This window comes from Solanum stenotomum, chromosome 2 (assembly GCF_019186545.1).
Source record: "Solanum stenotomum isolate F172 chromosome 2, ASM1918654v1, whole genome shotgun sequence".
NCBI classification, from domain to species: Eukaryota; Viridiplantae; Streptophyta; class Magnoliopsida; order Solanales; family Solanaceae; genus Solanum; species Solanum stenotomum.
Window position 1 is genome coordinate 48,106,003 of NC_064283.1, and position 15,799 is coordinate 48,121,801.

Below are 15,799 nucleotides of genomic sequence, written 5' to 3' on the forward strand. Positions count from 1 at the left end.
CATTTATTTTCAACTACATTATTGAACATTAGTCAAATATTTCCTAATTTTACTTTTTCCCTTTGTTTTTGTCTCTCTCAGGTTTCGACTCTAGTGTATACCAAGTACACGGAGCCAAGACGAACTACTTACTCCGTACGATCCAGAGTTGAACAGAACTTTGCGAAGAATGAACAATCAAGGACTTCCAGTTAATCCTATCGGAGAAAATCTAGATGAAGCAGTTGAGTTACAATAGCCAAGAGTAGTTGTTGGGGAAAATCGGGGTCTAGCTGAAAACCAATTGGGAGATGTAGTGAGAGTGCATGGTCCACCAGGCCCACAACAACATGACAACTATCGGGGCAACTTCGATATAGCAAACTCTGATGGACCCATTGTCCTACCTCCTCTACCTCCAAGGCACACATTTGTGGTGACTAGCAGTTTGATGTATATGCTTATAACAAGAGGCTTATTTTCAGGATCGCCATCGGAGGATCCACATGCTCACTTAGCCAAGCTAAGGGTGGTTTGCAAAAGTTGTGTAGGTAGACCAGACTTGGATATGAATGTTATTGGATTAGGAGTGTTCCCTCTGTCACTAACAGGCGATGCTGCAGTATGGTTCACTGAGCTTCCGTATAACTCAATATTCACATGGGACAAACTGGCAGAGGTGTTTAAAGCAAAGTACTATCCAGTGTCTAAGAAGCTCAATCAAAAGATATGGTCAACAATTTTGTGGCATTACCTGGAGAGTCTGTGAGTAGCTCGTGGGACAGATTCACTGCCTTCGTAAGAAGTGTCCCAAACCACCGTATTGATGATGAGTCACTGAAGGAATATTTCTATCGAGGACAGGATGATAACAATAAAGCAGTACTTGACACTATTGCCGGAGGTTCTTATGGTGATTGTACATATGCACAGATTGCTGAAAAACTGGAGAGGATCTCTCGTAACAATAAAACATGGAGCACTCGGAGGTCAGATACTGGGAGAAACACATTTGCCGTTCATAGTACAAATAACAACTCTACAAATGACATTCGTGAAGAGATGACCCAGATGAGGACCGAGTTGGGGTTGGTATTGAAGCATGTGAGCGGAGGACCAGAAAAGGTAAATGCTGTGAATTATTTAACTAGAACTCCACCACCAGTGGAAGATTGTTACTATGAAGAAGATGTTTATGCTGTGAATGATCAGACAGGGGGTTTTTGACAAAATGCCCAAGTATCTAACACGGAAAATTGGCGCCAAGGTCAAGGAAACCAAGGTCGGAACTATGGAAATTACAACCGAGAGGGTCACTATGTCCGGGATGGGAACTTCAATCCCGACAACAACTACAACAGGAACAACTATGACAACAGAAATGATCGGGTTGGACCTTATGTTCCCCCTCAAAATGGGAATCTGGTGCTAGGGAAACTGGAGGCAATATGGCGCGTATTGAAGATATGATGCAGAAGATGATGAGAAGGTTTGATGCAACTGATGAGAATGTGAAGGAGATGAGAAGCGACTTGTCTGGTATTGGACAAAAGGTTGATGCCCATGCAGTGTCAATAAAGCATCTAGAGCAGCAGATGACTCAATTGTCTACTGCAGTGAACCCACGTTAACCTGGGACTCTTCTTAGCAACACCATCCAAAATCCAAAGAATGATGGTCATTGTATGACAGTTACTACTCGAGGGGGTAAACAAACCATAGATCCACCTAGGCCGTCTGTGCTGAAAGTTGAGATTAGAAAGGAAGAGGATGTGATAGCGGTTAGTCCAGAGTCTGAGAAAGCAATAGAGCAAGAAGTGGAGATATCTCAGAAAGTGGTCCCCATACCTAGACCTCCACCACCTTTTCCACAGAGGTTAGTGAAGAAGACTGAGGATGGTAAATATCGCAAGTTTATTACTATGTTGAAGCAACTCTCTATCAATGTTCCTTTGATAGAAGCCTTGGAACAAATGCCTGGGTATGCGAAGTTTATGAAAGATATGGTGACAAAGAAAAGGTTTGTGAGTTTTGAAGATGATGATAGATTGCAGCATTGTAGCGCTATTGCTACAAGATCCCTTGTGCAGAAGAAGGAAGATCCTGGTGCTTTTACGATCCCATGTACTATAGGGTTGTTACACTTTGCTAAGGCATTGTGTGATCTTGGTGCTAGCATCAAACTGAGAGAGACAAAAAAAAAGGGAAAAAGTAAAATTAGGAAATATTTGACTAACGTTCAATAATGTAGTTTAAAATAAATCTAAAAGCCAGTTTCCCCGGCAGCGGCGCCAAAATTTGATACGCTCAAATTACACCTCCCTAAAGAAGTATAAGCAATCGTTATCAAGTAAAGAACCCAACTTGTAGGTTGGGGTCGATCCCACAAGGAAAATGGTTTAGAGTTTACTTTAACCAACAATTATATTCAATTAGCCAAAATACTTTCGGAAACAAGAAATAAAGGGGGGGGGGGGGAATTTATGAAAGAAATTGTAAGAATTCAGTAAGTAATCAATAATCAAAAGTTAATTTCGGTTGTTATCAAGATGAGAAGATTAACTAGGGTAAACGTGTTTCCCACAAGCTCATAACTCAGTAATCCTAGTAATCGCAATCCTTTCCTAGTGTATTACATACAAAGTGATAAGTTAGATATCTCTAAACCCTTGATCCGGCATCTAGAGAATTTCACCCCGCATCTTGATTTGGCTACGTGTATATAATTACTAACCCTTACCTTTACCTCATATTAGACATCATAATCGATGTTTGGCTTAGTTATTACTTTGCACCAATCGACACTAGCCTATTAGATAGTATCACACTAAATCTATGTTGATAATTCTTTCCTTGTTGATTACCTCCTTGATCCGGCAAGTAGCAACAAGGCGAGTTCTAACGCGTGCACTCGTTAAAAAGACTTTTAAACGAAAAAATTATCAATGCGTGCAAAACACTATTCAAAAATTGCTTATTTACTATTAATACTTTGTTAATCGCTCATGGTTTCCACAACCCTAGTTGTGGATTTAGTTACCCATACTAGGAAGAACACAATTTATAATATTAGATAAATAAATCATGAACTTACGTAACGAGAATAATAAACCCAGAATTTCAACTTGAATTGCAAAGCCAAAATCTTCAAAACGAATGTAGGAAATCAATAATTGCTAGGGTTGCAACTTAATCTCCAAAGTCATAAGGTAAAAATAGAATAATAATATCTAACCCCCAAAAACGAGGTTTACATGTCCTATTTATAGAAAACAAATCCTAAATTAAAAGGGAAACAAATTAAGGAAAGTTTGTTCAGGCACGCGTCTTCAATCAACGAAACTGACTTACGGACCGTCGATGGATCTACGATCCGTAAGTCCCTTCTGTCAGCCAGGACTTAGAAAATATTTCTGCTTCCAAAAAANACTAAATATTTTCTTTTAACGTTAGACAAAATTTTAGACACATTAAAAAGAAAATTGTTTCAATAAAGAATGTGGTTACACATGGACACCGCGGTTCCACGCTTGGTCAAATTTCCCTGATTTGTCCTCAATTCCATGCCTGCTGATCTACGGTCATCACCTACGGACCGTGAATGGACCTACGATCCGTAGATAACCTCCGTGAATGCCCTGTTTCTGCATTTCTTGCAGTTGTCTCTATACTTCCGCGCCTGAACACCTTTCCTGCAAAACATGATAAAAACACATAAAAACCAATATTAAAAGGCCCTAGACACACACAACTTGTAAGTGAAATGTATTAGAAATACCGTAAACTCACGGTATATCCTCTATCAAAGTACATTTTCCAAGGAAGTTGAACTTCAATTAACATTGTATCTTCATCAGGAAGCTCATCAGTTAACTCCCAATCATCTGGTATCGGATGGTTTTCCAAGAAATCCGCCAATGCTTGTCCTTTCACAACTTTTTGAGGGATGTACACGATATGAAACTGTTGAAATTGGAGGTACCATCTTGCTAGTCGATCACTAAGGACAGGTTTCGACATAACAAACTTGATGGGATTTGCTCTAGAAATAAGACAAACAACATGTGCTTGAAAATAATGCTTCATCTTTTGAATTGAGAAGACTAGCGCCAAGCACAATTTTTCAATTGGCGAATAGTTCAGGTCATTTGGTGTCATTGTTCTAATCAAGTAGTAAAGATAGTTTTCTTTGCCTTCACTATTTTCTTGAGCTAACAAGGCTCCTACAGATCTTTCTTGTGCCGCAATGTAGAGTATCAATAGCTTTCCAGGTATAGGGGCTGCCAAAATTGAAGGTTTCGCTAGATACGACTTGATACTTTTAAAGGCATCGCTACATGTTTTGTCCCAATTAAAAGGAGTACCTTTCTTCATGATATGACCGAATGGTTGGCATCGTCCCACTAGATTTGAGATGAACCTCCTCAATTAGGCTAGCTTTCCTTGGAGACTTTTTAACTCATGAATATTTCGAGGCTCATGCATCTTCGATGTTGCATCAACTTTGGCATGATCTAGTTCAATTCCTCGATGTCTCACAATGAAGCTAAGGAACTTTCCAGAAATAACTCTGAAGGCACACTTCAATGGATTCATCCTTATTTGATATCTTCGAAGAAGCTCAAACACCATTCTTAAGTCTTTCAAATGATCACTCCTCTTTATCGACTTTACCACCAGGTCATCCACATAACATTCAACATTTTTATGGAGCAAGTCATCAAATATATTTTTCATAGCCCTTTGATATGTAGCACCAGCATTCTTCAAACCGAAAGGCATCACTTTGTAGCAATAAATACCTTTAGGCGTGTGAAATGCGATGAGTTCTTCATCCTTTGGTGCCATGCAGATTTGATTATAGCCAGAAGAACCGTCCATGAATGACATCGCCTCATAACCAGTGGTGGCATCAATCATTAGCTCAGGAATGGGAAGAGGGAATTCATCTTTAGGACATGCATTATTGAGATCCCTGAAGTCAACACAAACTCGAATTTGGCCATTCTTCTTCCTTACAGGAACAATACTTGAAATCCATGTAGGATATTTATCTTCACGAATGAATCCTGCCTCAATGAGTTTGTTGACTTCATTCTCTATCAATGGAACCAAGTCTGGCCTAAAACGTCTTTGGGCTTGCTTAACAGGACGAGCACCATTTTTGACTGCCAACTGATGGACTGCTACTTTAGGATTCAAGCCAGGCATTTCTTTATAACCTCAAGTGAATACGTCCTTATATTCTTTGAGTATATTCATATAAGTGATTTCTTCATCAATTTCTAGAAAGGCACTCAAGTAAGTTGGCCTTGGGTCTTCATCAGTGCCAAGGTTAACTTTCTTTAAGGGATCTATTATGGTCTTCACTCCTTCTTCAAGTTCTGGTGGAGCATCTCCAACATCTTCCTCTTCTATAGGGTCATTGTCATTGACAGATATATGACAACACCAGACAATATCTTCTAACTTTTCATCAATCTTCATTTGAGTCAAAAAATCGTGCTCATTCTGGATTGTAACATGATATGAGGAGCCTACACTTTCTTTATCTTCCTCGCGCTCCTTTGTGTAAATCACAGTATGAGCCTTTGCCTTGAGTTCCTATTTACACGAAACCACAAGTTCCACTCGTCGCCTCATTCTAGAAGGAATCAAACTTTTGAAATCCTTTTGGATTATAGATGAAGCCAGTGTTGTCACTTTTAGATAACTTCTCCGATGCTTGTTGTTTCTCTTCTTCAATGGACCTAATCTCTCGAACACAGAAGTTCTTACAGTCGATTCTCCAAGTCGATAAAAAATGGAAGGCTTTCTAGTGGGAGCAGTGACATCATCTTCAAAAGTTATATGATTATTGCTTACTCTTCTTATGGAGATGTGAAATGGCGGTGGTTGGTTATAGCCTAGGCCTTCACGTGCTTGCCTGGTTTTATCAACTGATGGGAGTTTTCCTAACATCGATGGCTCATTAGGGTTATATCCATTCTTCGCAAATAACTTGTAAGCATTAGGATCAAAACCTTCTCCCGTGCGTTTTGTAGGGAGTGCCACATCTCAGACTTGATTTTGAGCGATTGTCTTTCTTGGCATCTTTGAAGACAAGTTTATTGCATCAATCCGTCTGATAGGAAGAGTTAGTCCTCTTAATGCATCTTTTTGAAGGTTAGATGATTTGACTTCTTCTTTCTTTACTTTTGGAACATAGAAAAGTCCAGAAGTCAAATTATTCTTTGAAGACATGGTCTTCCCTTCATTGAGATTAGGACAAAGTTCTTTAGTGTCAACTTTTGCCTTTCCGACAGCCGTATCGATTCTTTTGGTTGTGATCTTGTCAGACTTGGTTGATTTGACATAATTAGATTTTGTCCCTTTAACAACATAACTCTTCAAATAGAATTTTGCATCGGCAAAGTGCGTCTCAACTTCGGTGAAAGGATTATCATCTGCAACTATCTTTCTTTCAATCCCATCTTCAAGATACTTTAGACATTAATAGTAAGAAGATGAGACAATTCTATTCTCGTGTACCCAAGGCCTACCAAGTAATATATTGTATGAAGTCTTTGCATCGATCACGTGCATCATGCGCTTGATCGCAAATCTTCCATGTGGATTTCTAATTTAATAGAGCCTATGGCTCTGTCCTCCTTGATTGAATCCTTGTATCAACAAACGACTTTCACTAAGTTCTTTGGTCGTGATGCCGAGTTCCTTCAATGTGTGGATAGGTAGAATGTTGACTCCAGATCATTCATCTATCAAGATTCTATTTATCTTCTTCTCTAGCATGTGACCAACCATATACAAAGGACGATTGTGTAGTGTTTCACTAAATAGAAGATCATTATCTGTGAATGTGATTTTTGTATCACATGTATGTGCTTCTTGGGAAGAAGGTTCAATAGGCTTTTCAGAAGATGAATGAGACACCATTGACAAGATTTCCCTTGTTGCTTTTTCTTCGCCACTAGGAGACACTTTTGATGATGATTCTCTCATTGTTCCTTCTTTGTCAGTTGGAGACACATTCATTGTTTCTTCTTTATCAACATTAAAACATGATGCCTCGACGTTTTCTTGAGTAGACTTTGTGCGCAACCAACTTGGTAAGAATTCTTCTAGAGTTACAGGATGTCGGGGTTTCTGGTAGTGATGCACTTCTACCTTTGCCTTCTTTGGGCGCTTTATTGATTTCTGCTTTGCCAGTTTCTTCACCATCTTATTTCTAATCGGTTTCTCACATGATTCTTTTCGTAAGCTTGACTTGTTGCGTCTTCGCCTAGTCACAAGAATCCAGCCTTCATTACCATTTATATCAACTTGAGATTTGTCTAGCTCCAATGACTCTTCTTTATGCTTTTCTGCGATACATATTTGGATCGGATCGAGCGAGCCGAATGTGATGGAGATTTGATTAGAACTAGCTTTCTCATCATCAAGGACAATCTTCTTTTCTCTAACCAATCGCATCACCCTATCCTTGAAGACAAAACATCTTTCAAGAAGATGACTCACAAGTCTATGATACTTGCAATAATTTGGGTCATCAACTTTTCCAGCTTCATCAGGTCACTTCATCTCTGGCAACTTAATGAGTTTTCATTCAAGCAACTCATCAAAAATATTAGAAACGTCAGAGTCCAAGAAGGGGTATTCCTTTTCTTGCATTTCCCTTAGGATCGATTTTTGGTCTGAACGCACTTGGAAATTCGTTCTCACACTTTGTTTCTTCCCTTCCTTCGTAGTGAACTTCACAGGTGACACATTAACATTCATTGACTCTTTGTTGTCGTTCTTGGGCACAAATTTGCTCTATCTCTTAGGTTCCTGCTTGTCTCTTCCTTTGCAAGGGTCATGGACAAACGTCATATCCTTTCTGGCAGAGGACATGCTCAACTCCATATCATGAGCGCGAGTAGCTAGATCTTCAAAGGATTTTGGTTTTATACCCTGTAAGATATAAAGAAGCTCCCAGTGCATCCCTTGGATACACATTTCTATTGCAGAAGCTTTACTAAGCCTATTCTTGCAATTCAGGCTCGCGTTTCTCCATTGATTTATGAAGTCTATGGCTGGTTCATCCTTCCTTTGGCGAGTATTCGTAAGTTCTACCATGCTTACAGTACGCCTCGTGCTATAGAATTGATTGAGAAACTCGTGCTCTAGTTGCTCCCAACTATCAATAGAATTGGGTTCAAGATTCGTGTACCAATCAAATACATTTCCTTTTAGAGACCGGACAAACTGCTTGACAAGATAGTCTCCATATATTCCAGCATTATTACATGTCTCCACAAAGTGTGCAACATGTTGCTTCTGATTTCCTCTACCCTCAAATTGTTGAAATTTGGGAGGCTAATAACCAACAGGCATTTTTAAGTTATCAATTCTTGCAGTGTATGGCTTGGCATACATATGAGAAGACTTGGTGGAGACTTCATACTTATCTTTGATAGTGCCTTCAATGAACTCCTTCAAGCGATCGAGTGGGATCATTTCTTCAGAAGAAACTGGCATCTCACTAACAAGCGGTGCTTTCTTCACAGGATCTTCGATCACTTGAACTTCAACACCCTTTCTAGGCGCATGGCTCGCTTCTCCATCTAAAATTCCTTCCATTCGATCCATCAACTTATCGATTCTAGACTCTTGGTGTTGTACATGCTTTGTCAATCCTTCAACCAACTTCGTCAGATTTGCGAGTTGTTCTTCAGGGGAAGAAGCAACAGTCACCATTGTTTACATGATCATTGGAGATGTAGGAGAGTATTATGGATTGTCGCGTAAGTTGATCTTCAGTGGAATCACGTTATGCGATGGATGTGGAGATGATTCATTGGTTGAATCATAGTTCTTTCTTGTCGTAGAGTTCTTGGAACTAGATTGCTCAAGTAGAGCTAAGGTCTCCTTGATCTTTTCAGCAATACTGCTTTCCCCTTCTAAAACATTTATGGAAGAAGTGATCTTTTTGGAGTCGCAGACAAAAACTGGAGTTGACGCAGACGACACTTGAGGTGTTTGTTGTCCTAGCATAACAACTTTGCTCCTCGTAACAGCTCCGAAACTTCCAAAGGTAACACCTAGAATGTCTTCAACTTCAGTAGAGAACTTGGAGCTAGTGGCCTTAGAAGCAGGTGATCGAGAGTTGTTCTTCATGGAAGTCATCTCGATATTATTTGATGCTTGAAAAGTTGAGATGAGAGGTAGAGATTTTCCCACTGGGCGGGCCAGAATTTGTAGACAATAAAAATTTGCGTCGAGAAAACAATAATCAAGAATGGAAAATTATGCAACAATCGTTTTATTATTTCAAGTGCAAGTGTTACAATCTCTATAATTCCTCTGAATTCGCCTTTTCAAATATAATTCAAGGGCTCTTGAGCTTGATCTTGAACTTGGGATTTATCTCGATCTTGATCTCTATCTTGATCTTGATCTTGGATTTGGACTTGATCTTGAACTTTATCTTGATCTTGGACTTGAACTTGATCTTGACTTTCTAGTTGAATTCAAGGGCTTCGAGCTTGATCTTAAATCTGGCGGTCTTGATCTTGATCATTCTTGAATTTGATCTTGACTTCTTCAATTCTTGAACTTTGAACACTTGAATTCTCGAATTCTTGAACTTGTAGAGAAATTGCGGCTTTTGATCCACGAGTTTTCTCTAGCTTCTTGTTCAAATTCTTGGTCCTCTTTTCTGAATTATGAGGACCCCTATTTATAGTTTTAGAATAGGGGAGTTGTGATTGGAATAGGATTCCCTTCGGCCAATCAGATTTAAGTGACATGACATATGGGCTTTATGGAGCGGGCTTTAATTAAATTCATATTTATTGAATTTAAATAATTAATTCAATTATATTAATCCATAATATTTATTTGGACTAATATATTAGTGAATTTAATATAATCCGAATCATTTTAATAAATCTATATTTAATTTTTTTTTAAATGATTACACTTACCTTACCTTAATTTATTTGTCGTGAAGATCGTATTTGTTGTACCTGACAAGCAATTTCTCTTGGAACTTGAAAAATCTCAACTTATTTTTTTGTTCAAAATAGAGAGAAGATAAGGGTTTTATTTTGAAGGAACAGAGGATAGTGGAATTTTAGTGGAGGTATGTTCTAAAAAAGTGACATTTATGTTTTTAATTAAGTTTATGAGATATCTTATTATATTTTTTAGTGATTAAATAGTACCCCTCGTTAATATTGGACTAAAAGTTAACTTTGACGTCCGAAAAAAAATATTGTTGCTATAAATGCACTTATAACGACGGGATTTAGATCTCTTCGTTAAAAAGTGGTCGTTAAAGGTCAAGTTTCCTGTAGTGTTTGAAAAACCCTTCCACCGTGCGCAAAAAAGGGGTGTGACAGGAGATATGGCAGTTTGAAGTCAACCTATCCAGTTAAGGATAATTACCCGAATTAGTGAGGGGTATTTTAGTCTTTTTCTTACCCCATCAGCTTAAAACAAAATTAGTAAATATTTTAGGGTCAAATATGATTTGGGTCAGTTTTACAAATCCCAAATACGCTTAGGGTTTTGAGAGGAGTTCAAGAAGAGGAGAGAAGGAGAAAAGTTCAAGGCGTTCATCGAGTTTTCTTGCGAATCAAAGATTGTTTAACCAAATTAAGGTATGTAAGTTTTCATAGTGTTGGATTCGTTCACCCACACGTCAATCATGATTTACATATTCAAATTCATCCATAAAGATTGAAGGATTTAAGTTTTTGATGAGTGTTCTTGAAGCATTGTTTTTATTCTTGAATTAGGATGGGTTTGATGAGTTATTGAGGTAATTGTATCGAGTTTAAGAGTTACTTTTGAGTAGATTCTTGGGTACTCGTATTGGGTAATGGAATCTAAGGAAAGTTTGAGGAAATCATTCGATTAAAAGTGATTTAGGATCAGAAAATGAGAGATGAAATTCGTCAGATTATCCTGGGAGGGCCGCCCCAGCATTGCGCCAGATTTTGTTCTCTGAACTTCAGGGGCTAGCGCTCCGCGCCAGCAATGCGCCCGGGTCATTTGCCTCCACACTTTTTCCGTTGTTTGCTCCGTTTAAGTTCTTTTAAAGTATACCTTTGCTCCATACTAATTCTAATCACTCTAAACTACATCTAAACATCGAAAGATCATTCATAACATGAATCGTAACCTTGAATTCATAATTCATATTCAAGGTAGAGTTAAAAGTTAAGTTTTGAGAATTCTTTCAAGTCCTTTTGAGAAGTATTTTACATTGTTTTAAAACTTGTTTTAAGGCTTGAGTTTGAGGATGAGTAAAGTTGAGTTCATTTTTCAAAATAAATTTATGAGAACTAAGTATTCTCAAGAGTAAATGCTTTCACATTTTAAAAAGAGGAGGAAACTGAGATTTCCAAATGAGTTATGAGGAGTTTTGAGCACTATCTCTTTTTAAATAAATCTTTTGAGTAATAATCTCAAAGTTGAGGATGAGGAAATGTTTTCTTTAAAAAGATATGAGCTAAGTTATATTTTGGAAGTAGTATTGAGAACCGATATGAGGGAGAGTTCAAACAACTCACAGCCCTCATAAACCATGTAGCCAACGTGGGTAGAAATGGTCATATTTTTTAGATGATTCATTATTGCTTTTAAGCATAGACTAGTGAATCCACTTAGTTGAGAAGTTCTATACACCGGCAAGGTATAGGACAATTCTGACAGCGTGGACGAGACGTTGTATCATCACATAGCTCATAGTGATGGTTGTTGGTTAGAGAATCTCCAAACGGAGTTTATTTTGTATTTTTACATACAAAATGAGTTATATTGTATTTTTCAATACATTGAGTTGTTATCTACTGTTTTTAAAGCTTTTCTTTATATTGCATCTTTGTTTTATATTGAAATGAGTTGAGATTGAGTGAGTTGAGACGAGGTAAGTGTTTCTTCAGTTCCAATTCAAGTTTATGTAATGTTTTAGATTTCCCCTTACATGCTCGTACATTCCATGTACTGACGTCATTTGGCCTGCAACTTTCATGATGCAGATACAGGTAACTAGGATCATCAACCAGCGCTTCGTTGATCCAGTCGAGTTCCAAATTTGTTTGGTGAGCTTCCTTGCTTCCGGAGGATCCCTTCTTTATTTTTCTAGTATTTCAGTTGTTGGGATGTCAGGGGTCTTGTTCCGACATCCCTCGTAGTATTAGAGGCTTCATAGATAGATAGACAATATTAGTTCATAAGCCTTTTTCATTTCCAGTGTTTAATGTTTAAAGATTTGGGTTGTCACTTTGGGTAGTGAATGTTTTATTTCTAAAATGTTCTGAGTTTACTTTTTAGAGAGTTGAGTAAAATTACTTTTAAAAGTTCTTTTATTTTTGAGTAAGTCTTCCGCTGAGAGTTGAGCCGGGCCAAGGGTTCGCTTAGGGCCAGCAATGGTTCTCGAGTGTCGGCCACATCCAGGGTGTAGGCTAGGAGCGTGAAATTTTCAATAGATTAAAACACTTTTTTTTAAAATTCAAGTGTTTGGCAAATCCTTCTAACTGTTTTTAAATTAAAGCAGAAACAATTTTTTTTTATTGGAAAGAAGCTAAAAATTTCTAATTCTTGAAAAAGCAGAAAGAGAAGAAAAAAATTATTTTTTGAAGACTAAAATATCCCTCCATATATAAATATTTACTAATACATCCCCTATTAATTAATTATTATAGCTCATAAGTTATGTAAATTTCATTTCAAGAATCTTTTTTATAGAATATTTTTTTTGATTTTGTGTTTATATATTATTATTTTATATTTTACATATTATTTTACAAAATTATAAATAAAGGTTGTTAGTGCAAGATTTATTTTAATGATAAATAATTGTGTTTATTTGCATGATATTCAGTTATCAAAAGGAAAGATTCAAGCAGGTCCAAAATAGAGGCATAACCAGTGGAAACCAAATCTTGAAATCACGGCAATCAGGATCTCACTCAAGGATGACGGAACAACTACAACTTGAAGATGTTCAATCAAGGATCTATAAACGACTATAGACAACTGACCTCAATCAAATCTCAAGAAAGGATGACAATCTATAACGATCGGTTTCCATTGTTATAGAAAAGCCAATGGATATAAATTTTAGGCCGGAAAACTTTTTCGTAGTAACTTGGAATTTCCCATCTAGTTCAGATTTGGATGAAATCGGAATCTGTAAGGTCTAGGAAAATCTGGTAACAATGAGGCGATCTAATTATGAATTTGATCACATGAGTAGATAGCTAAAACGTTAAGGAACTCGTACGACTTTACGAAATTGAATTCGGGTGAGTAGAACTCTCAAAATTGACCTTTGCGTGAACGGGTAGTTTCTGAGTGTCATTGGTTGAAGGTGTGTTGTGAAATAGGGGTATTGGAATTCTTAATTTTGCTCACTGTTTCTATGCAAGCCGCTAAGGCGAGATTTTCCTGCCAAGGCAGGGCCGCTGTAGCGGGGGTGAGTACCGCTGTGGCGGGACAGATGCGACTTAAGTCAGAAATAAACCCCAAAAACATTTTATTCTGTACTTTTTGACTTTGAGAGCAAAGAGACGACCCCATGTGCTTTCTTGACGGTTTTTCACCATTCTTAAGGCTAAAGATAGGGTTTTAACTCCCTGAATCCATTTTTCGATCCGTAGAATGTAATCTAGTGGGTAATTATCGATGGGGGAGGGTTTTGATATGAAAATTATGGTGGAAAGAACCCTAATTGGGAAATTGGGATCATGGGTTTGATCTAGGGTTGATAGAATTATTGGTAGGGTAATTAGTTATTGTTTATTGATTCCCGTATTATATTAATTGTTTGTAGACCAAGAACAAGTGGAATGAATCTGGAAAGGGAAGAATCAAGTTTCTTAGGAGATACAAGTTTGTTTCGAGGTAGGTGATGGTTTAGATTTTATGTTGTGTAATGTATGTTTGTTCTTGCTTAATTATAATACATGTATGTATGCGAATGTTGCATTATTAATCACACTAATCGTAAATGAAATAGACGGATAATTAAATGCCACGAATCATGACTTGATTGTATGATTATGAGAATGTACTTGTGATTGTGATTATGGCTTGTTGAATGGATCGGGTGTTGTGTTCCAACATACTAACTTGGATCGATTGCCACATTTTGGCATAAACACGGGATCTGTTTCCACATTTCGGCATAAACATTGGATCGGATACCACGTACCGGTACGCTAACAGTTTGGGTGTGGGTTCCATGAGAGGATCATTGACTTGACATAAATGTATATCTTGAGTATTGTGAAATTGTACGTTGTTCGTAAATGATGTTGATATTGTATATGTTTGGTGTATGCATGTTATTATTATATTGTATTGACATATATATGTTACACTTAGTGGGATAACCGTGTGATCCTACTAGTATACTGTGGTTGTGTACCGATATTGCACCTGGTCTTTCTTTGTTGAGTACAAAACATCTTCAGGAGGCTATTGACAGACCTTGTTTAGAAGATCAGTGAGCGTTTCGAATTCAAGGGTGAGCCAGTTCTTCCGAGCTGCCATGAGTTTTCTTTCTATTTATGTCCACATTTCGGACTTATGCTAGTTCTTTAGATTTCTTATGTTTAGTATGGCATTGTACCCCTTCTTGTTTAGACTTATGGTGGAACCTTAGATGTTTTGGTATATTGATTTTCAAGTTCTAGGCGCTATTTTCCGCATTGTTTTGTTAGACTTTTGGAGTTTATGGGAACTGTATTTCTTTTCCTTAGCATTTAAACCTAATTTTGTAACTTTAAATGCCTTAGGTTTTTATTAAGTTGTGTAGTTCTTAGTTAGCTAATTAGTATTAATGGTTCTCCCACCGGAGGGTTAGTGTGGGTGTCAATCACGATGGTCTGGGTCGTGACAAAGTTGGTATCAGAGCCCTAGATTCATTCATCTCGATGTACCAAAATGAGTCTAGTAGAGTCTTGCGAAACGGTACGGAGACGTCTGTACTTTTCTTCGAGAGGCTATAGGAATTTAGGAAATCTTTCTGTCTTCTCTTGTCTCCTTTCTTGCTATAGCTTGATTTCAATTGGTATCTAACGATTCGAATTGGTATCTAATCTCCTTCATTCTTCTGTCCACAAATTGTTAATACTAGGTTCAACGGCGTCAGGCCTGTAGCTCCTGTCAATGCTCCAGCTGAGGTATCTGCAGCAAGAGGTCACGGTCGAGGCAGGGGTAGAGGAAGAGCTAGGAGTAGAGGCCGAGGAAGGGTGGTGCCTACTAGGGATGGAGAACCAGTTGAGAATGGTCCCAGAAATGAGGCCCCTCATGTGCATCATGAAGAGGTAGAGGAGAATGTAGAGGTTGAGAATGAGGAGAATGTTGGACAAAAGGAAGAGGTGCAAGCTGAGACTACAAGTATTCCGCCCTTAGACCCAGTGTTAGAGCAACAAATTATTGATTAATAACGTTTCAAAGACACTTCATCTAATTCTAAGCATCAACGATCGTTAATCAGTATATAACCCAATTAAATGAGTCAGGGTCGAATCTCACAGGGAGTGGTACGTGTTTAAGATTTAATAGTAAAGTGTGAACATGGTCAAATCAGTCATAGGGAATATACATTATCAAATAAAAACATGATTCAAATGAGGGGATGACACAAATGTCAAATAAAGGGGTTTTGGTTTTAATTATCAACTACAACAACGGAAACAATACAAAATAACAATAATGAGACAGGTTCTTGGGATGTGATTCGATTATAGTCTAATATAGACAAATGGGTAATTACAAATGTTAGGAAATAGCTGAATATTAGTGAGTAAGCTAAGCCATA

At 37.7% G+C, this 15,799-nt stretch overlaps 1 protein-coding gene across 4 annotated transcripts in view; it reads right to left on the minus strand.

Moving 5' to 3' along the window:
• LOC125857072 (ATP-citrate synthase alpha chain protein 2) overlaps positions 1 to 15,799 on the minus strand; it is a 1,178,350-nt gene that overhangs the window by 446,952 nt on the left and 715,599 nt on the right. The window contains exon 1 of one of the 4 annotated variants that reach the window (XM_049536741.1): positions 10,281 to 10,285. The exons of 2 other annotated variants lie outside the window; for them this stretch is intronic. The gene's annotated coding sequence lies outside the window, so the exon portion shown is untranslated. Of the gene's footprint in view, positions 1 to 2,889; positions 2,896 to 10,280; positions 10,286 to 15,799 lie in introns of those variants that run through there. One more of the 4 variants, XM_049536740.1, reaches the window with a different exon arrangement.